Consider the following 25,365-nt stretch of genomic DNA (forward strand, 5'->3'; position numbering starts at 1 on the left):
GCAGCGCCTGAGGCATTGAAAATATATGTTTATGTACTCGTGTGGAGAGAGAGAGAGAGAGAGAGAGAGAGAGAGAGAGAGAGAGAGAGAGAGAGAGAGAGAGAGAGAGAGAGAGAGAGAGAGAGAGAAGGGGGAGGGGGGGGAGTCTTCATATCATACCTCAGGGAGTGCAAGTGGCCCTCATTATGGAAGGAAAAAAAGAAGCTCGAGATCTGAGCCCGACAATTACAGACCAATCTCCTTGCTCACCGTGGTGGGCAAAGCTCTCTTGCACGTTGTAGCTGGACCCATCTGTCGGCACATGAGTAAGAAACACCTCTGAGCCCGGCCAGTCAACCGCTAATCTCTCCAAGGACTGGCAAGACGCCCTGGATGAAGGTCTGGTGGGCCTGGGCATTGCTGGAGCCTTTGATAGAGTCTGACACGCTGGGCTCATCGAGAACCTTCGCGTTAAGGGTTTCCAGGGAGACCTGCTGGCACTGCTCGACGACTATCTACAGAGAGGACCCTTCAGTTGGTGGTCAAAGGGCAGTCATCAAGGCCTTCACCAGCAGAAGCGCCTGTTCCACAAAGTTCAGAGCTGGGCTCAGTCCTATGGAACATCTACATTGATGATCTCCTCGGCAGCTACTAACATTGGCTGTGTGTGCTGACGATTCCACACTCTCCCGCTCCTACTGTCGCCTCGCCAGCCAGCGCGCCATCAGTGAACTAAACAAGCAGCTTAGACTGGTTGAGCAGTGGGGAGAAGTGTGGCAAGTCAGCTTTGCCTCCCGGAGAAGACGCCGACAATGGTTATCTCACGGTCCCCAGGTGTCTCTCAAGCAATCGCAGGACAGTTCTGCTTCGGAGGCAAGAGCCTGCCACTCCAGCACCATGTCAAGATCTTGGGAGTGTCAGTTAACCTTGGCCTATGCTTTGACAAGCACATAGCTGCCGTCGCCAACCAAGCCTCACTGCGAGTCTCTGCCCAGCGTAGGGCGGCACCAAGCCTCGACCCACGGGGCATCCTCACCTTGTACAAAGCACAAATACGTCCTTGCCTCGAGTACGGTACCTTGTCTTGGGTGTTAGGCGCCGCTACCCACATGCAGAGGCTCGATGCAGCCAAACGGCGCGCCCTGCGATTGTTGGGGACAGAAGGCGACCAGCAACCGTCTGCCCCCGTGATGTCGCTAGAACACCACTTGGACGTGTCGGCACTGCTGGTGTACCACAAGGCTCTGGGTGCAGGGTGTTCCCCACATCACCCCACTGAGGATTCCCCCTCCCCCCTATATCTCTCCCCTCCTGCCGTGCTGAGGTATATGAGGGCTGGTGCTCCACACAGACACTCATAGACACGTATACCACCACCACGTGTATATATACTCGTGCATTGTTTATTATTTGTTTATTTATGTTACTGTGTTTTTTTTTTTTATGAGTGTCTATTATGTGTAGTGCATTTATTTTTTTTTGTGCAAGTTACTAACTATTGTACATTGGCTTTCAGTGAACAATACTCCACGTAAAGTTTTAAGCCTTGTAATGGAAATGTTTAAATTAAAAAAAAAGAGAGAAGTAGCTAGACTCGTTAAGGTTTACTTGCATATGAAAAAAAAAAAATCTTGAGAACAAAAGCTCAATATTTGTAGTATCAATAATAACTTATAGTAGGAGAATGCTGGCAAGACGTGACACCAATGGCCAGTCAAATGGTACCTGACTGCGAGGCACGGACGCAGGCAAACTGAGTATTGGTGGACGCGTGCTCTTCTTGTTACATTTTAAAGCAGAAGTATAGGATGTGCCGCTATGTGCCTCGGGTTGTGCTGCAAACAGAGGCGTGAAGGATGTGACGATAAGAATTGTAAAGTGATTGCTAGATGTTTCAGTGTTTGTTTTTTTTCATGTTGAAAAGAGGGTGGCTTTCCCCCCTCTTTGTTTGTTTGTTTCCTGTTTGTCTTCCTGTTTCTCTGCATGTGTGTCTGTGTTTGTGTCTGGCTGGCTGTCTGGTTGGCTGATTGGTCGTCTGGCTCTCTCTCTCTCTCTCTCTCTCTCTCTCTCTCTCTCTCTCTCTCTCTCTCTCTCTCTATACCGGAGGGAATGGAGGGTGGGGAGAGAGGCTTCTGCTTTGCTGTCCTTTTCTTTTACTATCACCTTGGTAGTCTGCTGTGGCCTGTTTAACTATGTAACTCTATGTAACTCTCTCTCTCTCTCTCTCTCTCTCTCTCTCTCTCTCTCTCTCTCTCTCTCTCTCTCTCTCTCTCTCTCTCTCTCTCTATACCGGAGGGAATGGAGGGTGGGGAGAGAGGCTTCTGCTTTGCTGTCCTTTCCTTTTACTATCACCTTGGTAGTCTGCTGTGGCCTGTTTAACTATGTAACTCTATGTAACTCTCTCTCTCTCTCTCTCTCTCTCTCTCTCTCTCTCTCTCTCTCTCTCTCTCTCTCTCTCTCTCTCTACCAGAGTTGCAGGAGAAATTCTACGTATGTTACGATTTTTCCTAGCATTCTGGCTAAAGGGGAGAGAGAGAGAGAGAGAGGAGAAGAGAGAGAGAGAGAGAGAGAGAGAGAGAGAGAGAGAGAGAGAGAGAGAGAGAGAGAGAGTATGGATATCTGATAAGTATTCATTTACCTCTTAACTCCAGCTTTTAAGAACAATCTGATCACCAATAACAGTTATATCTGATGAGTCTTGGGGATGGAAGGTGTGCAGGTTAAGGGTTATGCGCATAGCGAGACTTAGGACCATAATCCTTAACATTTCTGCGCTGCACCTCCGCTACTTTCAAAAGACTCTAATTGAAGCTACACAGGTCTTTAATGGTGTTTTTACGATTCTAGTGACAGATTAACAAGAATTTTACATCATTAACAGGAGAAACACTCTTGAAAACCCGGCTAATCGTCTCTGTGGCCTTTAAAAATAGTCGTGGCGAGAGAGCAAAGCGTTTCAGAATACGGGTCTTAGACAGAAGCTCATAGTGTGTATTGCGGTATGCATCCACTTGCCCCGACTGACATCTGCACCTTGGCAACTGTCAGCGGTCATTAGTCACGGGCGTGGAGGAGACAATACGAGTGTCAAACTGAACGACGCTGAGTGACGTCCACTTGGCGAAACGAATCTGTGAAGTTCGGCTCAGATGCGAGTACGCCTGGCTGGGGATTGTCTTGTGTAAAGTTAGATTATGTTGGAAATTGATCGAAAATTGGTGTTGTAGGGAATCTTCAGTCACGTGGCTTTAGTTGTTGTTGTTCTGGTGGTGGCGGTGGTGGTGGTGGTGGTGATGTAGTTGTGATAATAGCGGTGGTGTTAGTATTAGTATAATTGATAGTATTGGTAAGTAATAGTAATAGTAAGGTAAAATTTGTGCTCTTGCTAATGGTGTAGGTGGTGGTGGTGGTGGTGCTGCTGCTGCCAGTACTACTAGTTATCCGGAAGAGAATAACCAAACACCACGCAGCCTCGCCTCCTGTGACAGAACATTCTTGGCCAAATACAAGATGCTGATGGAAGTGGTGGTGGTGGTGGTGGTGGTGGTAGTGGTGGTGATGATGGTGGTGGTGGTCCCCCCGCCTTCCCTGCCCTCCTTGCTCATCTTAGAAGCGTCAACTTAACCCAGTCCCCGAACCGTGAGGCCCTTCGCCATAACCTCCTCCCGTCCCTCGGTTACGTAACTCTGCCAGGGGTGATGTGAAAATGCCACGCGACGGCGACAAGGATTGAGTATGTCATGTTATTGTCACGGTATTATCTATCGGTCACTTCCAGGGTCGTAGGGATCTTGGTAAGAGAGGTATTGGAGACACTGAAGAGGAGAAGGAAGAAGAGAAAGAAGAGAAGAATTATTACATGTTTGGATTAATTTTCTTGATTTGAACTTGTGTGTTAAAAAATATATATATGGGATTAGTTTTGTTTACTGTTCATTTTCTGTGTTTGTTTCTGTCTGTTTGTCTGATTCTCTCTCTCTCTCTCTCTCTCTCTCTCTCTCTCTGTCTCTCTCTCTCTCTCTCTCTCTCTCTCTCTCTGTCTCTCTGTTTCTCTTTTTCCCTCTCCACTCTCTTTCCACACACACACACACACACACACACACACACACAAGCATCATATTTATTTACTTTACATTACGTGAGGAAGAGCGTGATGTGTCTGGCTTACTCTGTTCTCTGGCGGATCTGTCTCAGCTCGGCCAGTATCACGTCTCGCCCGCCCATGTTGACTCTCGCGCCGCCCCGGGCAAGCATCCAAGACCCTTTCACTGATTAGCAGACTTAATAGTTTAAAAATTATTCACCTAGTACACACCTCACACTTTCTTGGTTGAAAGGTGAATGAGTTAAGACTATGCAATAGAGAGAGAGAGAGAGAGAGAGAGAGAGAGAGAGAGAGAGAGAGAGAGAGAGAGAGAGAGAGAGAGAGAGAGAGAGAGAGAGGAATTGGAAGTAATGAACGATCAGCATGAACGAAAAGCATGTAGTAAAAAATGAAAAGAAAATGTTTTAATCAAGTCAGTTTCTTTTTTCGTTCTCTCTAATAAGTCATAGCATCGTATTTCCATCGTATTTTTCATTTCCTTAATCTGGCAATAAGTGCTCTCTCTCTCTCTCTCTCTCTCTCTCTCTCTCTCTCTCTCTCTCTCTCTCTCTCTCTCTCTCTCTCTCTCTCTCTCTGGTCCCTTTCACCCTCCTCCCCTCCTTCGTCTAATTCCCAATTCCTCTCCTACAACGCATCCATCACAGAGGTAAACTTTGAATAGCAGCCTTAACCTTCTGGAGAGTGAAAAAAATATATAAATCCTGTAACCTTTTCATCCTTCTTTCCACCTCTCTCTCTCTCTCTCTCTCTCTCTCTCTCTCTCTCTCTCTCTCTCTCTCTCTCTCTCTCTCTCTCTCTCTCTCTCAAGGCATTCCCGCCACACGTAAGCAGTCAGCGTAGTGGCACCGGTCTTCAGGCGCCTCGTTTGCCCTATTACCGTGACAAGTGCGCGACAGGCGACAGCACGCCCCTTTTTGCGAATTTCTCCTAAGGGTCACAAATGCGATTTTATATTTGTATTGATGGTGATGGTGGTGGTGGTGATGGTGGTGGTGGTGATGATGGTTTTGGTGGTGGTGGTTGTGGTAGAAGTAGTATTTCAGTAATAACACTGCTACTACTGCTGCTGCTACCACTACTGCAGCTACTACTACTACTGCTACTACTACTACTACTACTACTACTACTACTACTACTACTACTACTACTACTACTACTACTACTACTACTACTACTACCACTACTACTGCTACTGCTACTTTTCCTCTTTTTGCTATACCATCCCAATATTGCAAATAATGCTTCTTTTGCTTCTGCTCATCTCTTCCTCCTCCTCCCCCTCCTCCCCCTCCTCCTCCTCCTCCTCCTCCTCCTCCTCCTCCTCCTCCTCCTCCTCCTCGCACTACTACTACTACTACTACTACTGCATAACAACAACAACAACAACAACAACAACAACAATAACATCAACACAACAACAATAACAACTACTACTACTACTACTACTACTTCTAAGAAATAAAAAAAAAAAAAATCCCATCTCAGTGTTGTATGCGCTCTGGGAAAGGTGGTTTTCATGGAAACGGCATTAACATTGGCATTAATGAAGGTGCTTGTGTGTTGTTGACGGTGGCGGCGGCACTGGCGGCGGTGATGATGAAGGTAATAGAACTGCGGCGGCGGTGGTGAAAGTGGTGGTGTTGGTGGCGGTGGTCTTCCTGAGGGGAGTACTTTCCCTAAGGTTGTTCGCCACTTCTGATTCCTTCCGTTGACTTTACTAGAGTCATAATTAGTGGCCGTGGTGAAGGTAAGGGCATTGATTGTAGTAGTAGTGTGGTAGTGTCTGTGGTGTGCGGTAGTGGTCGTGGGGGTAGTGCGGGATGAATAACTACCACAAGGTTCATCGCTACGTCCTGATTCCTGTTGTTGGTTTTACATGTTGCTTGTTGTAGTTCTTCGATGTGACTCCCTACGACTTCTCGCTCCCTCGCTCCTTCAGCCGCTTGTCCACTTTGTATATTTTCCCCGCGCCCAATATGGCTGTTGTCTCACCCGTCGCTGTCTCCTTCATGCTCCCACTCATACCTTGTTTGTCACCTACCTCCTGTTAGTGTTAATTTTGTTTCTAGGATTTAAGATTTTGTACATGCAAGTTTTATTAAGTGCTATTTAGAATGGCTATTTTCTTTTCTTTTCTTTTTCCTGCGTGGTCATAATTTTCATGCTAATTTGATATATTTTTTTTAGCAGTGTATTTTAAAGTTGACAGTAGGACGTTAAGCGGACGGCCTTTTGCGTGCGATGTGTTTAAGAGAACAAAGATTTGGGGATTTCATGGGACACTAAGAAAGTTAGACATAGCATAAATAAATAAAAAGTTTTCCTAAGACTAAGGGATTCTAAAAAGTAATTTGACTAACTTTTCTTAACCATTCCTCTCAAGCTAAGGAGTAGGCCTGTAGGCATTGTTTTAATTCACTGAGAGTTGTCCAGCTTCTTGGAATCAATTAAGTGGAACGTAATCATCGTGGCGACAAGGATCAGATGTACCTAAGTACTCGAGGCGACTTGTAAAGGTTAAGTAAGAGAAACGAAGGGCAAAGGAACGTAAGAAAATAAACAGACTGTGAAAAGATTAGTTGACCTCCACTTGACAGCTCCTGAGTTTATGTAAGGCGCTGCTGCTGCTACTGCTACTGCTGCTACTGCTACTGCTGCTGCTGCTGCTACTGGTGCTACTACTACTACTACTACTACTACTACTACTACTACTACTACTACTACTACTACTACTACTACACTACTGCTACTACCACTACTACTACTACTACTAGTGCTACAACTACTACTACTGTCACAGCATGTCACACCACGTTCATTATCACGTTAAACTAGCGTGCTGTAAAGAAAGGAACTAAGACATTAATTTATAAACGTTCTGATGTGACAGCTCGGAACATCTCGTCGGTGATAGGGAAGACGAGAGAGAGAGAGAGAGAGAGAGAGAGAGAGAGAGAGAGAGAGAGAGAGAGAGAGAGAGAGAGAGAGAGAGTGAGAGTGAGAGAAAATGAAGTTAACGTTACTGGTTTGTGGCATGAAAACTAGTAGACACTCGGTGGCATACACGTAAATCAATGACGCCTTAACCATTTTTCAGCAATGGTCATCTTCTCTGTTCACATTTAAGGCACTGTAAAAAAAAAAAAAAGATGCATGGAGACACAGAAAAGAAAAAAAACGGATTATTCTTGTCTTTTCTACAGAATTAAGACGCTGTAGCAGAAAAAAAAAAAAAACATGCCTTAAAGAGCTGTAAGTGGTTATGGGAAAAAAAGAATTGTCCGGCAGTCAGTGGGATTAAGGCAACAGGAATGGAAGCACGACAGGCGACGGAGCGAAGGGAACAGGGGGGGGGGGGGGTGGAGGAGCAAAGCACGGCAGAGTCCGGCGGAACTGCGTTAGGTCTTGCAGGAAGATGCGGCACAGTAAGGAGACACAGCTGGGAAGTGCAATACTAAACATTTCTATTTCTACATCTTTTCTTTCTAGTTTAGGGATCAATGCTTGTTTGGGGGAATAGAGTAACTTGCCAACTGTACCTTCGACCTTTTTTTGTCTTTTTTCGTCTTAGGATATACCGTGCTATAATAATACTGTACATTTTCCTCGTTACTTGTTTTTTCCTTTTAGTTTATTGAGAAAATGGAGTTACGTAGCTTACCAACTGCTTCTCACTGAATAACAAAAGGCAAATCAGTGTAAATTAATGTACTTGCCTTCGATTTCTTTTTCTCTCTTTAGGTTATACTACAATAATACTGAACATTTTTATTTTTACTTCTTTTATCTATTACTTTTGGGGCCAAGGCGCGTTGGGGAGGAATAGAGTAGCTTACCAACAAAAGCCAAATGAACCAGATCAATGAAAATAAGAGCTTTCTTTTTTTTTTTTTTTTTTCTCTCTCTATCTTTCTTCTTAGCAGATACTTTTCACCAACACGTGTGATCCCTAACCTGACCTGCAGTTGTCGGGGCCGTGACGGGGCAGGCAGAGGCGAGACAAGTGTGGTCGAAAATCTTTTTATCCTGGTGTCTTTTGTGTCCTTGGTGCTGTCAAAGGCAGGGCCATTAGGGGTGGAAGACGCCAGTATCCAGACGGCGAGGGGAGGACGGAAGAGCATTGTACACACACACTCACACACACACACACACACACACACACACACCACACACACACACACACACACACACACACACACACACACACACACACACTCTCTCTCTCTCTCCTCACTCTCACTTTCTCTCTCTCTCTCTCTCTCTCTCTCTCTCTCTCTCTCTCTCTCTCTCTCTCTCTCTCTCTCTCTCTCTCTCTCTCTCACATTCACGAAATCAGTACCATGAGAGTCAATGATTCCGGTGACTTTGATATCTAGTTACCCTCACAGTTCGCTTATGAATCGCTTACGGTGAGGAAATCAATGAGAGAGGCTGCGTGTCACTAAAGACGTCAATGCGGCAATTGTGTAGGTGAAGAATTCTTGGTGAAGGTAATCCTGCGTGCTTTTTTTTTTTCGTTTTACTAGTACAGTACTGCTCTCTCTCTCTCTCTCTCTCTCTCTCTCTCTCTCTCTCTCTCTCTCTCTCTCTCTCTCTCTCTCGAAAATTCATCCCCTTTGAGGAGGCTTTGCACTTTTTAACCAGTATCCCCTTAATGAAACCTCCTTGGAATGACGTAATATAATAATCGTGCCCTCCAGAGTACTGTTAATTCCTTAGGGAGACGAGATGGATCTTGTGTGGTAATTTCACGTTTGTTTTATCAGTGTATTATTTTCCGGCTCGACTTTCATGGCCTTGAGGTAAGAAACGTTTTAATGCATCATATGATACGTCTACTCCTGTTTGTTATTGGTGTTTTTCCTTGTTTCTTATATTTTCTTTCTTCATCCTCTTCCTCCTTCTTTTCCTCCATAAGACTGTAAACGATTTGAACAATAAATGTGATATCATTACTAATCCTCTTTCTGTTTTTCTTCCTTTCCCCTCTTTTCCTCCTCAAGTAGCAAAGGTTCTAATTTCAGTTTTTCTTGCTTTCTTTTTTGTTTCTCTTTCGTTTTCAAGGTAGCAAGGAATTTATATGATTTTTCTGTTTCTCTTTCTCCTCTTCTGCATTTTTTTCTTCTTTTCTTCTTGAAGCAGTAAACGTTTTAACACTAAATATGATACGTATATTATCCTTTTCACTCCTCCTCTTCCTCCTCCTCTGTCTCCTTTTCTTCTCCCTCTTCCTCCTTCTCCTCCGCCTCCTCAGTTCTGTTTCTAGCCAGCTTCGTTTGGAATGATACTATCCTGTCTCTTTTACTGACAGCTAGTGTAGAATGGTTACCCAAACAGTCAAGGTGTGTTGCTGTAAGTCTTCCTTTGTATTCCTTTGTATTCCTCCTCTATATTCCTCCTCTATACTAATCCTCCTCCTCCTCCTCCTTCCATCAACTTTTCTCCTCCCGCTGCGGCTGAAATATATGCTACTGTGTGGTTGTTAGCTAGTTGTGTGAACGAGTGAATGAGCGAGACTTGTGTGAGGCATGAATACGTGTATGAGTGAACGAGCTAGGCTTCAGTCATAAGTGTTAAGTGGAAGTGCGCGGCCTGGCGCCGGGAGATCACCTACCTCCAGCCTTCTGTTCACACCTTCTGTGAATAAACACCTGCACTGTTACCTGCGTTTCCTGTGCCCCTGCTGGTCAAGAGTCGAACATGGCGCAGTGAGTAGGATCAGGACAAGGCTGCAGTGGGTACGGCGCAGAATGGAGAAGCAGTTGGAGGCGCTGGCTGCCCTGCTAGCGCGACAGTCGGAGCAGAGTCAGGCTCTGCTAGCGCGACAGTCGGAGCAGAGTCAGGCTCGCGAGGAGCGTTTAACCCAGCTGCTGGAGAGAGTGGGGACACAAGCTCCCAGTCGCACCACGGCGAGCAATGAAGGCGAAACCACAGCCCGCAGCACGTCTACCCAGGGCGCGAGGTTCCCGACGTCCGCCACCATCATTCCTCACTTAACGGCGTCAGCATCTTTACGTGAGTTCGACACGTGGCGCCATAAGTTTGAAGGATACGTAACCCTCGCCAGGATAGACTGTCTCTCCCTGGCTGAGCAGAGGGCGGCACTCGCTGCTGTCCTAGACGACGAGTGGACCCGTACACTTCGCTACGGGATAAGCTTACCGAGAGACGCGGAGTTAAGAACCATCCTCGATGCAATGTGTGAGTACCTGCGAAGCCAGCGCAACATCATCATGGATAGAAGAGACTTCTACTCCCGCGTGCAAGAAACGCAAGAAGGTTTTGACGACTTTTTATGTGCTGTAAAGGAAATCGCCAATTTCTGTGACTTTTGCGACCAGTGCATAAACCATCAGCTGCGTGACAGAATTGTCGTTGGGACACGAGACGAAGTGGCTCTGAAACGCATGCTGGAAAACAAGAAACTCACCCTTGAAAACGCCATAGATATTTGCAGAGCATCAGAGAGCGCTAACCAGTGTAGTGCAGTACTAAGGGGCGGCTCTCACTCTTCGAGCCATGGTGTGAACGCTGTCTCGAACTACAGGAAGGGCAGTTTCGGGGGCTCAAGCCCCACGGGCTGTTATCGTTGTGGCAAAGATTGTCGCAGTGACAAAAGGGGATGCCAGGCAATAGATAAAGTGTGTCGTAACTGCGGGAAAAGAGGGCATTTTGCGAGTGTATGTCGGCAGACAGTGAGGAAACGACGAGGAGCTTCGAGGAGTTCCTCAACTGTCTCTCCTCATCGCGGTGCAGACCCGAGGCGGGGAGCCAGTGCCAGTGTATACCAGCTCTTATCAGGCGTATACACAAAGACGGTGACGGCACGACCTGCGCCCCAGGTGCTCATTACCGCCACACATCCCGCTGGAAGAGACAAGATTACGTGGACTCCTGACTCTGGGGCCGAAACGACCGTTATTGGCCTCGACACGGCAACACTCCTTGGAATCCCGCCCTCCAGCTTGGCGCCCGCTGATGGTGATGGACTTTATGCTGCCGGTAATCACCCCCTCACCTGTGTAGGAACTTTCTCGTCGCACTTGCAACTGGGCGACAGGGAAGCTGAGACTGTTGTGAGCGTGGTGAAGGAGGTGAAGGGGGCGCTGCTTAGCTGGTACGATTCCATCGCTCTCGGAATCCTCCCCGAAGATTTTCCGGCTCAAATCCGACCGCTACGCAGGGAAGAACAGCACACCGGCAACAGCTCCATCAAGTACCCGACCGCCTCGCAGCCACCTCTATCTACGCCCACAGAAGTGATCAGCTGGCCTCATTCCTACGACCCAACGCCACAGCAGCGTGCGGGGCACGCTGCTGCTGTGATCAAGGCCTTTCCCAGCGTCTTCGAAGCAAAGGAAGGTTTACGTGCAATGGCTGGTGGATCCATGGCCATCGAGTTGACAGACGACGCCCTCTCACGTGCTCCAGTACAGGACCCAGTGGAGGAAGAGGATGCTGCTACTTCTGGTGACCTCGACCCTCTCCACTCAGCGGTCATCTCAGCGTTATCTGCCACCAATGAGGACGGCGTCCGCTTAGCACCACTCCAGGATCAGACTGTGGAAATGGTACGTGCCGCAGCAGCAAGAGACGGGGAGTACTGCTTGCTCAAGAACGTCATCATCGAGGGCTTCCCTGATCATTGCCACGACCTCGATCACCGCTTGCGTACGTACTGGCCGGTGCGCAGTCTGCTGGCCGTAGACGACGACCTGGTGGTTTACGGGCCGAGGCTTCTTATTCCTCACAGCCTCCGCCGAGAAACACTAGAGCGACTCCATGACAGTCATCAGGGGATGGAGCGCACCAAGCGACGGGCCCGACAAACGGTGTACTGGCCTGGTATGGACAGAGACGTTGAGAACGTCGTTTCTGGATGCTCACTATGCCGTCCACTCCTACCAAGCCAAGCCAACGAACCTCTCTGGCAGGACACGGACACACCCAGCAGGGTGTTTGAGTCAGTTTCTGCAGACTACTTCCACGCAGCAGGCCGTACATACCTCGTGTATGTAGATCGCTTGTCTGGGTGGCCTCACGTGTCTGCATGCTCACGTCCAGCATCGGCTGATCAGCTCGTTCGTGTCCTTCGGGGTGTGTTCGCCGACACGGGCGTGCCTGTTCTCCTGAGGACTGACGGTGGACCGCAGTTCACTTCTTCATCGGTACGGCGCTTCCTGGCTCGATGGGGGGTGGAGCATCGTGTATCTTCACCTCATTATCCACGCTCCAATGGTCACGCCGAGGCAGCGGTCAAGTCCGTGAAGAAGCTGATCCTCACGACCACACAGCAGGGACACCTGGACGAGGATGCGTTCGCTCGCGGGTTGCTGGAACTGCGCAACACTCCGAGGGCGGAAGGGCGATCACCAGCACAAGTCCTCTTCGGTCATCCTATGAGGTCCTGTGTCCCGGCTCATCATCGCTCATACGCTCAGCAGTGGCAGCGCGCTGCTGATGAGTGCGACGCCAAGGCAGAGCGACTGAGGAAGAAAGCGAAACTTCGCCACGACGCGTCCGCCCGTACTCTTCCTCTCCTGCACCTCGGTGGCCACGTCGACGTTCAAGATCACACGACAGGCCTCTGGGATCGCCTGGGTGTCATCGTGGCTGTTGGGCGAAGGAGAGACTACCTCATCAAGATGGGCAGCGGTCGCGTGATGTGGCGTAATAGAAGACACCTACGCCCACACAGACCTCTTGCTCCCCTTCCTGTCGAGCAGCACACCGCTCATGGCGGTGCAGCGCTTCAGCATCAGGGTCACGAGGAACACCACCATCCCGGCAGCCCGGAGCATCAGGGTAACGGGGTACACCGTGGCCGAGAGCAACCAGAGCGTCGAAGCAGCCGACAGCGTAGGGAGCCGAGACGACTGCAGGTGCGGTGGCACCGTAGCACCTACGATTAGTCGTACGTGTTCATTGTACGCTGTGTTTGTTTTGTGTATATGTACCGTGTTTCTGTACTTCAATCATTGTAACTTTGTTTCATGTGTTACGGTAGCCATAACAAAGATAAGGAATCTTCCTTATGTCTCGGGGGAGGTGTGTGGTTGTTAGCTAGTTGTGTGAACGAGTGAATGAGCGAGACTTGTGTGAGGCATGAATACGTGTATGAGTGAACGAGCTAGGCTTCAGTCATAAGTGTTAAGTGGAAGTGCGCGGCCTGGCGCCGGGAGATCACCTACCTCCAGCCTTCTGTTCACACCTTCTGTGAATAAACACCTGCACTGTTACCTGCGTTTCCTGTGCCCCTGCTGGTCAAGAGTCGAACAGCTACTATTATGGGAGGTTGTAGCAGATTGCTGTTATGCCTTCACGTTTTCTTTATGAAGGAGGCGAGGGTTATTCCGTCAGAAGCCTCGGGGGTACTGCAATATTACGGAACAGCCTGCGGCGTACAGAAAGTGGAAGGGACAGGGACAAGGCAGGGCAGGGCAGGGCAGGGGCTCTTACTTACCTTGCTGCTGTGGTAGGTGGACGCCTGTGGAGGAAAAAAAAAAAGAGTTAGATTATGAATTTGTTGTATCGAAAATAACTGAAATTTCAATAGTAGTGGCGGAGGTGGTTTTGGTGAAGAGAATGATGATGATGATGATGATGATGATGATGATGATGAGGAGGAGGAGGAGGAAGAGAAGGAGATTGCTCGAAGTGAGTTGCAATAAAAAAAAACGCTGAAAGTTTAATAGTTGTAGTGAAAAGGAGGAAAAGGAAGAAGAGGAAAAGGAGGAGGAAGAGGAGGAGGAGGAGGAGGAGGAGGAGGAGGAGGAGAAGAAGAAGAAGAAGAAGAAGAAGAAGAAGAAGAAGAAGAAGAAGAAGAAGAAGAAGAAGAAGAAGAAGAAGAAGAAGAAGCACGAACATATGATATACAGCAGCAGATTTGTTGGTCCTTACTAGAATTATTTTCATGGTTACTATACTATCTAATATTCAGTGAGAAAAGATAGGATAGCATAGACGGAGGCTCCCTGTAACCCACCATTACCTCCAACCAGAAGAGGCAAAGACGATGAGGAAGAGAGGGAGGAGGAGGATGAGGAGGAGGAGGAGGAAGAAAGAGGAGAAAAAAAGGTAGGAGAATGAAGCAGGAGACGGGAGAAAGGAGGTGAGGTAGTAATGAAAGTAGTACCAGTAGTAATAGTCACAGCAATAGTAGCAGTTTTAGGGCCAGTTACAGCTTCAGAGATAATACCAACACAGCGCCGCAGTGTCCCGCAACAGCAGCGTCACTGTATCATGTATGGGCGTGAGTGAGTCGCGTTTAGGTGATGTCAAGTCCTTCGCATTCCATTTGTCCCTTGGAATGGTAGCCTTGGAATGTTGTATCACTAAAAATAAAATGAATAAAAAAAAAGAAAAGAGAGAATAAAAAAAGAAAATAATAGTGCGTGAGGAATTTGAAGCGTGGAACAGTGTCATCGCAGGAAAAAACGGAGTGAAAACTGTAGAAATACCAGTATTTTCTGCTCGACGCGCAAAGATTGATACTGTGTTGTAATAGAAGAAAAAGAAAGGGAAAAAAATAAAATAAAAAAAAGCGCAAAAAACGTGACAATACTTCTGGAATAATGTGTCAAAACGAAGAAAATGTAGAAATAAAATATATTCATAATCTATCCATGGAAGGTCAAAAGAAGGTTAATATATAATCTCTCCATGGACGGCCAACAAATCTAATATCACATAACGAACAGAGGGCACGAGTAGCAAAACATTAATCGCGGAATGATATGCGTACGTGTTTCAGATATATAGAAAACGGAAAGCAATAATAGAGGGGAGGCATCAATAATCCTTCCTTTTCGCCCTCCCCACCCCCTCTCCACCGCACCTGACGGACAAGGGGAATATTATTGAGCAAGGTAACTAACGCGCTACAGGTAGGTAGGTATACAGTTAGGTCGGCGCAGAGTACGCCCAACACAGCTATTCAACTTTGTGTCATCAACATTAAAGGGAATCTGACGCCGCTCCCGCATCGTCAGTGTGCTTGTGATGCATGGCGTGTTACGAGGCTGTGTTGTTTTTAACTCCTCTACGGTTTATTAAGCGATTAAGTTTTTTTTTTATATATATTATCGAAGTGCAGTGTTGTGTGATGTAATTGCGTGTGTGTGTGTGTGTGTGTGTGTGTGTGTGTGTGTGTGTGTGTGTGTGTGTGTGTGTGTGTGTGTGTGTGTGTGTGTGTGTGTGTGTGTGCTTTCTTTCTCTTTCCATGCTAGTCTGTCTGTCAGTTAGTCAATCAGTCAGTCCATCTGTCTTTCTGTATGAGCTTCCCCCCTTCTCTCTCTCTCTCTCTCTCTCTCTCTCTCTCTCTCTCTCTCTCTCTCTCTCTCTCTCTCTCTCTCTCTCTCTCTCTCTCTCTCTCTCTTTGCGTGTGTGTGTGTGTGTGTGTGTGTGTGTGTGTGTGTGTGTGTGTGTGTCCCTCCCACACGTAGATAGAGAGGCGGCACTTCCTTCATAACAAAGCTGTGGCTCTCGCATCTCCCCATCATTATCTGTCCACCGCCTCCTTGGTCACGGGGCCTCGCCAGGGACCTCCACGTACCCTCTGCTCCCCCTTCACCATATTATTACTTCCCTGGCTCAGAAATCCCCGTGCACCATCGGCTAAGAACGTTTGATGTTCTACTTTCTACCTTAGCTTCCCCGCGGATATGACTAATTTTTTTTTAAGCACAACTTCTTTCTCCAAATATTTGAACGTACTGAAGCAGACAGAGGAGAGAGAGAGAGAGAGAGAGAGAGAGAGAGAGAGAGAGAGAGAGAGAGAGAGAGAGAGAGAGAGAGAGAGAGAGAGAGAGAGACTAATATGGCAGGCAAGCTCTTCAATGTTGAATATACATAATTATGTGTTTCGAATCCATGCCATTCCTTTCCTAATGATAATGAGCAGCGAAACTTCAAATCTCTTGAGTGTTAAGTATGTAACCATTATTAATTAAGATTACACAAGGTTTGTATGGTATGGTGGTATTGGAATACACACACTCACACACACACACACACACACACACACACACACACACACACACACACACACACACACATAACAGACTGTACATACATAAACGGATCAACCTGCAATACCCTTTTTTGTGTCGCCACCTGGAGAGGTTAACAATATGGTCGTCATTACTCAACGGTATGAGGGGAATAAATAAGAACAACTAGGGAGAGGATCCTGAAGACACACGGTATAGTTTTTTTTTTTTTTAACAATGGTAATCAAAGTAACTACTTTTGTATTTTTGTCATCTAATTATCTATTTTTTTCCTTTTTGTGTGACAATCAAATTAATTACTTCTGTCCCTTTTTGGGTCATATTTCTTTTTTCCATAACAGTTAAGTTTACTGTACAACGTGGTTACTTGTTCTTCCTTCTTATTAGAATCACTAAAATCCAAACCACGATCTTTCCTCCTTGTGTTACCGAGTCTGTCAACATTCCACATGCAGGTGTTCTTAAAAGGACTGGTACATTCAGTGGGCCATTTTTACCCCCTGTTTTGTTGTCCTTGATCAGAATCTCTCTTGCATAAAAAGAGAGGCTGTACAAATACGTCAGAGTTGCGGAATTATAGACAAAGAGAAAGAGACGAGCAAGGAGAGAGTCTTTAACCATTTCACAGCGTCCAGGGCAAACTTCAGTAAATCCCACCCGCATCAAACACGGCCAGGTCCCTTGAACTCTCCAGCGCATGACACACTTCAGCTCTTAATACCAAGAGGCAAAATATACTGAGACTCTGGTGGCAATGATCTTTAAAGACTACCTGAGGACTAAAGAGTCATGACCCATTTACCTATACATTTAACGCAGTGATTCCCACTACTACTACTACTACGACTACTACTACTACTACTACTACTACTACTACTACTACTATTACTACTACTACTACTACTACTACTACTACTACTACAGAAGAGGAATACTGGAGCAAGGAAATGAATGAGGAATAAGGAAATAAAATATGCGAAGAACAAAGAAAGGAAAACTGGCCTGGCAAAAAAAAACATGATTTTCTCTCTCGCTCTCTCTCTGCCAAGGCAGCAGGTGGACACGAAAATACGTGCATTGCTCACATCATGGCCGCCGCACACGACTTATTTTTGCATTATTAACAGGAGAAGCAGTCGTGTGAGCACGGCTAATAATCTCTGTGGCCTTTGAAAATAGTCGTGGTGAGAGAGCGTAGAGCTCCAGAGTACAGGCCTTTCTCACTCCCAGTTGCGAGAATTTAGTGTTCTTATTTACTTGCCAAGGCAGCCTAACCTAACTTAACCTAATCTAGCATTTAACCTAATCTAACCCCATCTCCTCCCCCCTTCCCCCTCCCTGGCCCGGGCTGCCTCTCTCCCTCCCTTGGGCAGCCTCCTGGCCTGGCCCGGACTGCCTCTCCCTCCCCCCTCTCTTGGGCAACCTCCTGGCCAGGCCCGGGCTGCCTCTCCCTTCCCTCCTCCCCCCTCCCTGGGCAGCCTAACCTAGCTAACCTAACCTAACCAACCCCTTCCCTCCAAACCTAACCTAACCTAACCTAACCAAACTAACCTAACCTAACTAAACTAACCTAACCTAACTTAACCTAACGTAACCTAACCTTACCTTACCTTTAACCTAACCTATCCCCTCCCCCCTTAGCTAACCTAACCAAACCTAACGTAACCTAACCTACCCCCTCCCTCCTTTCCCCCTCCCAAGGCAGCACTCCCTCCTCCCTCCCGGCCACCTTCCCTGCCCCCTCCCCCTCCCACCTAACGAAAACTAGGATGGTGGTGAACAGACCGGCTGTGTGAGTGAGTGAGTGAGTGAGTGAGTGAAAAATGAGGGAAGCAAGGGGTGAAGATGGGAGTCAAGAACCGAGTGAGAGTGCAAGTATGAGGTGAGTGTGTGAATGAGTGAATGAGGGAACCACTGGTGAAACGAGTGGTGCGTACTTGAGAGAGAGAGAGAGAGAGAGAGAGAGAGAGAGAGAGAGAGAGAGAGAGAGAGAGAGAGAGAGAGAGAGAGAGAGAGAGAGAGAGCACTTAAAAATGGCATATCCCCACGTTCAAGTGCTTACAAATGCCAGGTGTGGTAATGTCCTGGTCATGTGAATTTAATGTGTGAGAAGGGCGGGGTAGCATGACTGGGATGGCTCTGGGAGGGACGGGGTGAGGAGGGGCAGGAGAGAGTGTGGTGGAGGTGGCAGTGGTGTGATAGGAGTGGTGGTGGTGGTGGTGGTAGAGTGGTGGTAGTAGTGGTGTGGTTGGGCTGGTGATGGCGGTGGTGGTGGAGGTGGTGATGGGATGTTTATAATGGAAGGAAAGCTTTAGGATGATGGACAGAAAAGTAAAGTGGTATAATAAAGCAGGGAAAAATAGGTAAATACCAAGTAATAGAAGGAAAAGGAAGAAAAGTATTATTATTATTATTACTACTACTATTATTATTATTATTATTATTATTATTATTATTATTATTATTATTATTATTATTATTATTATTATTACTATTATTAAATTATTAGAAGTAGTAGTAGTAGTAGCAGCAGCAGCAGCAGCAGCAGCAGTAGTAGTAGTAGTAGTAGTAGTAGTAGTAGTAGTAGTAGTAGTAGTAGTAACAGTTGTAGTAGTAGTAGTAGTAGTAGTAGTAGTAGTAGTAGAGCCTTTCAGATACGGAAAATTCACAACATGGTACAAGAGAAGACCTTCACCTTTACTATATTACACGTTCTACTGCAGTATTTAGATTAGGCATGAGAGCCGAGCACAAACTCGAAAGGACCTGCCAGTGTGCTGCTGATTGTTCTTCCTTTATGAAAATATCCAGCAGGAGCAAGGGGGTGGTACCAATCTTAACAAATAAACCGCGTGCCCACGTCAGCAGTGCCTGTCTTGAGTAAGTAGTGGCGTTAGAAATCATGGTTCAATATTTACACTTTACTCTCATGCCGGGCGTGGGTGTTGGTGTTAGGCACAGTAATAGTGTCTGTGATATCAATAAGACACATCTTTAATGGAATACTTTTTAATGATGATGAGTTAACTTATTTCGTAAAGGCTTTGAAATTATTTTTAGAATTGCCTGTATATATATTTCATAATGTGCTGAGAGCTCTTTTTTGTGGATGTGGAGTTCACTTGTTTATTTATTTATCTATTTTTTTTTCTTGAGTCCTTTACGTGTCCCGGGAACGCTGAGGTGTTGAAATAGCATATGACTTTTCACTCAAGATTATTATGCCTATTATGATTAAAGACAGTGGCAGTGAAGCGAGACAGCGCCATCTCACTACCCATGTGGTTGGCCTAGGTGGCACACGTGGCCTGGGTGGGCGACTGCTGTGATTGTTGGCCATAGACACGAGGCATACTAATGCACTGGTGTCACTAGACATTACACGGGTTATTATTAATGTGGCTTCGGCATCTCAGATATCCCACACTGGGAATGGTGTTTAGCGGCAGGCAGGTGAGGCAGGATGGATGTACTACGTAGGTTTGGCAGGAAGGTTTCATCTTACACCTGCTTTGTATTAGCCCCCTCAGGATTGGTCATTAATGATGTTGTGTGGATATGTTACTAATGGCCTTCTCTCTTTCTCTCTTGACTGATGCAATGATATCGTCCTTCACAATTGTGTGGTATCAAGAATTTTCTTAGCAAACCTTTCCTTGAAGAAAAAAAAAGTATATATTGTTTGTGAATATATTAGTATGATATTAAAATGTACACACACACACACACACACACACACACACACACACACACTAGATCTTTCACACACCTTTGCTCGTCCAGGAAACAATTAGTCGCCTGGCAGCACCAGTGGCAAGGCGTGTGTTGCTGCCCGTCTGCACCACAGCAAACAAATTAATGCGTCCCTTGCCGGTCGTCTATCACACATTTTTACATCCACTCTCATATGTTTATTTGGTTTGATTCTTGAGGAAAGAATGCCGTGAGGGAGGTGGCAGGAATAGTAGATTGTGTTACTTTCATATACTAGCTGTGTAAGTCATTATTTCTATTAGGCTGTCTTGTCTTTCTTATGGTCAATGTTAGTTAGCAAGGTTTATCGCTCCCAAGAAAAAAAAAAGTGATAAAAGAAATGGTTCCAATTGGGTCAGTTAATTTAATTCTAGAGGTCGTCTTAAAGTAGTTTACGTTATAGGAAGATAAAAAAAATCTAGGCAAAGATTTCAGACCCTCATTCAATTCATAACCACAACAGATGAAGTATTAGGACACCAACAGACCCACACAAATGCACGACCTTGAAAATTCAATAGCTTTTCATATACGCAAGCTAAACCTAACCCAACACATCACAGGCATCAACACCAACAGTATTTTTCCATCACTGAGTATCAACACGAGCAAAACTTTTTACCAATATAGCGTCAGCAGCACCAGCAACTTTCCATCACAGTTATCAACACCAGCAGTACTTTCCTCATTAGTGAGGGCGGGAGTGAGGCAGGGGCTTCTTTTTGACAGCTGTAAGGGAGTGGCGGGAAACGATGGAGGCAGGGTGATGAGTGCAGGGCCTCAGGAGGTGCTCAGAGGGATGCTAGGGCGGGAAAGTAGGGCAGGTGCACGCGAGGGTGATGAGAGGAAGACCTTGGGAGGAGAGTGGAAGGTATGTGTGGTTGTTTAGATGGGAGGAGGACAAGTATACGCGAGGGAGAGGCGTGGTGGATTGCAAGTTAATTAGGAAAGGGAAAAAAGCATATAGAGGAATGTGAGGGAATTGAAGGTCGTGTGATGTTTGGCTGAAAAAAAAAGTTATTTGGTTAATTTTTTTCAGGTGTTTTGGAATGTTAACGCTTACTCGTGTCAATATCCTATTTTTTTTTTTTTTATTCCCCATTCAAGGTTGGCATAATATTTTCGTATGTTGTACTATACATGTTTTTCTTTATTCATTCTCTCGTCTTTAATATCCTGTCCAATTCGTGTGCTTTCCGTAAACGCATTGGTGTTAAAAAATGTGCGTACGTTTCTTTATCACTTACACGTAAGTCAGGTAAAGTTATTCGTCTTTCTTATGATTATCTGTTTTTCCCTTCCTTTGTTCAGGTGGTACAGTGCGTTGATTCGCTTTTAACACCTTTATTTTATTCTCTCTCTTTAATGGTGAATAGCTTCTTTGTGCTCTTATTTACTTAAGCGGATTCTGTTTGCATGGTTGTACTTCAGTCGCACTTGGAGCTTTCTTTACCCAGAGTGAATAAATTTATATCCTGCATTTCTCATCGTATATTTTTTTCCCAGAGTAAATTTTATATCCGACATTTATTTATCGTTTATTCTGATGTGTAAGCCTTTTAATGATTTCCATCATCTTTATCTATCCCTTCTAAAATTTTCGTAACTTAAGATGCTGAATTATCCTTTACCTTCCTGCTTCGTTTATTGTTTTCCTTCCTACGAGTGACGAAGTAAAGCGAATAACATCCTCGGTGCAGGAGAAAGCAGAGTGATAAGTGCAGCTGTACTGAATAGATTAATACCCGATGACCGCTGGCTAATGAGCTGCATATAAAGTTGGCTTAAAACAGCACAAGAAAGCGGCGAATGAATAGGGAATGTGCTAATACTTGTGATGTAACACCAAGACCAGCAGAGGAACTAAAAATTAAATTCTTTGCTAAAACAACTATTTCCTGAACGAGGAAAACAAATAGTTTGCTTCGTGGATGAATTATGCTAATACTGTTTTTACATCCAAGCGGTCATATGATGTCAGAACGGAAGGAGGAGTGAGAAAGCAGTGAAAGATAAATGAAATCCAATGGAATAGTAACAGAATGAAGCAGCGGCGGAGGTGGGCGGGAGTGCATCCAGAAAGGCCCTTGAAAGACTGTCACTGCTCACAAAGGATATCGTAAAGGAAGGAAAGGAGATGGCAGTGAGAGCAAAAGAACAAAAGAAAAGAAGGAAAGGAAAGAGAGAGAGAGAGAGAGAGAGAGAGAGAGAGAGAGAGAGAGAGAGAGAGAGAGAGAGAGAGAGAGAGAGAGAGAGAGAGAGAATGGACGTGGGAATGGGGGAGTGGTGTGTGCAGAAAGAGGAATTTTGAGTAGGACCAAGAGGAGCATTTTTTTCCCGCGGCCTCGGAAAAGACAGGTACCTTGAAAATGGCGGAAAATTGAGAACTGATTCACTTTCTTAAGTTCTCTCTCTCTCTCTCTCTCTCTCTCTCTCTCTCTCTCTCTCTCTCTCTCTCTCTCTCTCTCTTATGGCAGTCCCCGTATTACTTACTTATCTGTATCCCCTATAATCTTTATCCATAAATTCATCTAATCTTCTTTTAAAACCCCATATTGACTTGGTACTAAATCAGAGTGGAGTTTCCTTTCCTTCTCTCCTTCCGTCACTGGTTACTCATCTTCCTGCCTGTTGCTTCTTTTCCCCTCCAGTGTCACTCTTTCCTCTGCTCTCTCACCCACTCCCCTGCTTCCTGCTTTAGTTCCTCTGTTCTCTCTCTCCGTTTTCTTACACCTTTCTTGCCGCTCAGTCAGTGTTTCTCTCCGCCTCCAGTAGAATTGAGCTATTTGTCTCCTTTCATAAACATACCATCTTTATTTCTAGGATATGTTGCTATAGGCTGCTGAAGTTGCACACACCCACACACACACACACACACACACACACACACACACACACACACACACACTAAGTAGATACTCTGGAGAATGTAATGAAATAGAATCTATTCTTTTTTTTATGGATTATAGAGGCCTACCAAGGGCAACGAAATGAAATGAAAAAAAAAAAAAAGAGTCGACTCATAATGCTATTGCTACAGAGAAATTGGAATAGAGGAACGCAGTCAAGATCCTTAAATCTCTCTTTTCTACAGCGTTATGACTGAGGATGGTACTTGTTATTTGATTGAAGTAACTTGGGCAATCCTACTACTTGTAAAAAAAAAATAAATAAATGATATCATACTCTTAAAATGTGTACTCAGAATTCGATAACTCCTTTCCTTTAACCTTATGAGTGGTGATGATACTTGTTTAACCTTATGAGTGGTGATGATACTTGTTATTTGATCTGAGTAACTCGACCATTCCTACTGATGGAAAAAAAATAAGGTCACACTCAAAACCTCTGCTCAGTATTCAATAACTCCTTTTGTTGTAAGTGTCATTTTTCAATATTATAAAGCTATGCCGACAGTTTTATTAAGCTTGGAAGAATACATGGCAGTAAGAGGATTAATGGGAAGCTTTTATGTTTTTTTTTTTTTCCCCTTGTTGGGTGAGAAATGCTTTTGTGTTTATTTGATATGGTAATGTGTGCTGGATATGAAAGGGTGTCTAGAATATATAGTTTGGAATATACATATGTTGTGAGATTAGAATATATAATTTTTAAGAAGATTAACTCGTATTCCTGAATGCTTCACTGACAAAAGTGTGGAGGAGGCAGTAGGCACCTGCCGAAACGATAATTACTCCCAGTGAGGTTTAAAGCACTGGATCATGGGGTGCTGTGAACCTATCATTAAATCCAGCTGTGACCTCACTGAACGTTTCCTTTTGTGTCTCGCAACACAAGGGGGCAGTCACAGCCTGCCCTCTAAAGACAACTCTCTTCCTCCACACAAAACTACAAGCACCTAATAATTCACTCAAAATTTCAAAATTCATGGCGACTCCTACACCAGCCTCGGATATCCTCCAGCCAACCTCTGTATCTTGTCCTATCGCTCCAATCCCTCCTCGGGGTCCCCCTAAGCGAAGGTGCTTCTGGCGTTATGCCTCTGGTTTGGTTCAACACATCTTATTCTCGTGCTATACATGATAGAGAGGTGGCCCACAAAAGGTACTTAACCCTCCCATCACCAGAATCTCATGCACTTTATATTTTTGCCCGGAACCATGCCAAGTCTGTTCTCCAAATAGCCAAAAAACTCCTTCATTAACAGAAATTGTCAAAAGCTTTCAAGATCTAACTCTCCTCGTGATTTCTGGCATCTAGTCAAAATATCTCCAATAACATTGCTTTTTCTTCTTTCCCTCCTTTATTTCAACCAGATGGCACCACTGCTATCACATCTATTTCCAAAGCTGAACTCTTCGCTCAAACCTTTGCTAAAAACTCTACTTTGTACGATTCTGGGCTTGTTCCCCCCTCTCCTCCATCCTCTGACTACTTCATGCTACCTATTAAAATTCTTCTCAATGATTTTTTCCATGTCCTCGCTGGCCTAAACCCTCGGAAGACTTATGGAACTGATGGGGTCCCTCCTATTGTTCTCCGAAACTGTGCCTCTGTTTTTGCACCTTGCCTAGTCAAACTCTTTCAACTATGTCTGTCAACATCTACCTTTCTTTCTTGCTGGAAGTTTGCCTACATTCAGACTGTTCCTAAAAAGGGTGACCGTTCTAATCCCTCAAACTACCGTCCTATTGCTATAATTTTCTGTCTATCTAAAGTTTCGAATCTATCCTCAACAGGAAGATTCTTAAACATGTATCACTTCACAACCTTCTATCTGATCGCCAGTATGGGTTCCGTCAAGGCCACTCTACTGGTGATCTTCTGGCTTTCCTTACTGAGTCTTGGTCATCCTCTTTTAGAGATTTTGGTGAAACTTTTGCTGTTGCCTTGGACATATCAAAAGGATCAAAAGGTATTGATAGAGTCTTGCACAAAGCTTTGATTTCCAAACTACCCTCCTACGGCTTCTATCCTTCTCTCTGTAACTTCATCTCTAGTTTCCTTTCTGACCGTTTTATTGGTGCTGTGGTAGACGGTCACTGTTCTTCCCTAAATCTATTAACAGTGGTGTTCCTCAGGGTTCTGTACTGTCACCCAGTCTCTTCTTATTATTCATCAATGACCTTCTAAACCAAAATCCTACGCCGATGCATTTTTCTACGTCTTTTCATAGACGTCCAACCCTTCAGGTTGGACGTCTACACCCTGCACTTTTCTACGTCTTTTCATAGACGTCCTACGCTTCAGGAAGTAAACATTTCACGCCGGGAAGCCACAGAACGCCTGACTTCTGATCTTTCTAAAATTTCTGATTGGGGCAGAGCAAACTTGGTATTGTTCAATGCCTCAAAAACTCAATTCTTCCATCTATCAACTCGACACAACCTTCCAGACAAGTATCCCCTCTTCTTCAATGACACTCAACTGTCCCCCTCTTCTACACTGAACATCCTCGGTCTGTCCTTTACTTATAATCTGAACTGGAAACATCACATCTCATCTCTAGCTAAAAGAGCTTATATGAAGTTAGGGGTTCTGAGACGTCTCCGCCAA

General features: G+C 45.4%; 1 protein-coding gene across 1 annotated transcript in view; it reads right to left on the reverse strand.

Annotated features, from left to right (window-relative positions):
• The window catches only part of LOC135109425 (octopamine receptor Oamb-like), a 245,230-nt gene that overhangs the window by 132,390 nt on the left and 87,475 nt on the right, over positions 1 to 25,365 (reverse strand). The window contains exon 2 of the mRNA XM_064020824.1: positions 13,548 to 13,571. The gene's annotated coding sequence lies outside the window, so the exon portion shown is untranslated. The remainder of the gene's footprint in view (positions 1 to 13,547; positions 13,572 to 25,365) is intronic.

Source organism: Scylla paramamosain, chromosome 2, assembly GCF_035594125.1.
Source record: "Scylla paramamosain isolate STU-SP2022 chromosome 2, ASM3559412v1, whole genome shotgun sequence".
NCBI classification, from domain to species: Eukaryota; Metazoa; Arthropoda; class Malacostraca; order Decapoda; family Portunidae; genus Scylla; species Scylla paramamosain.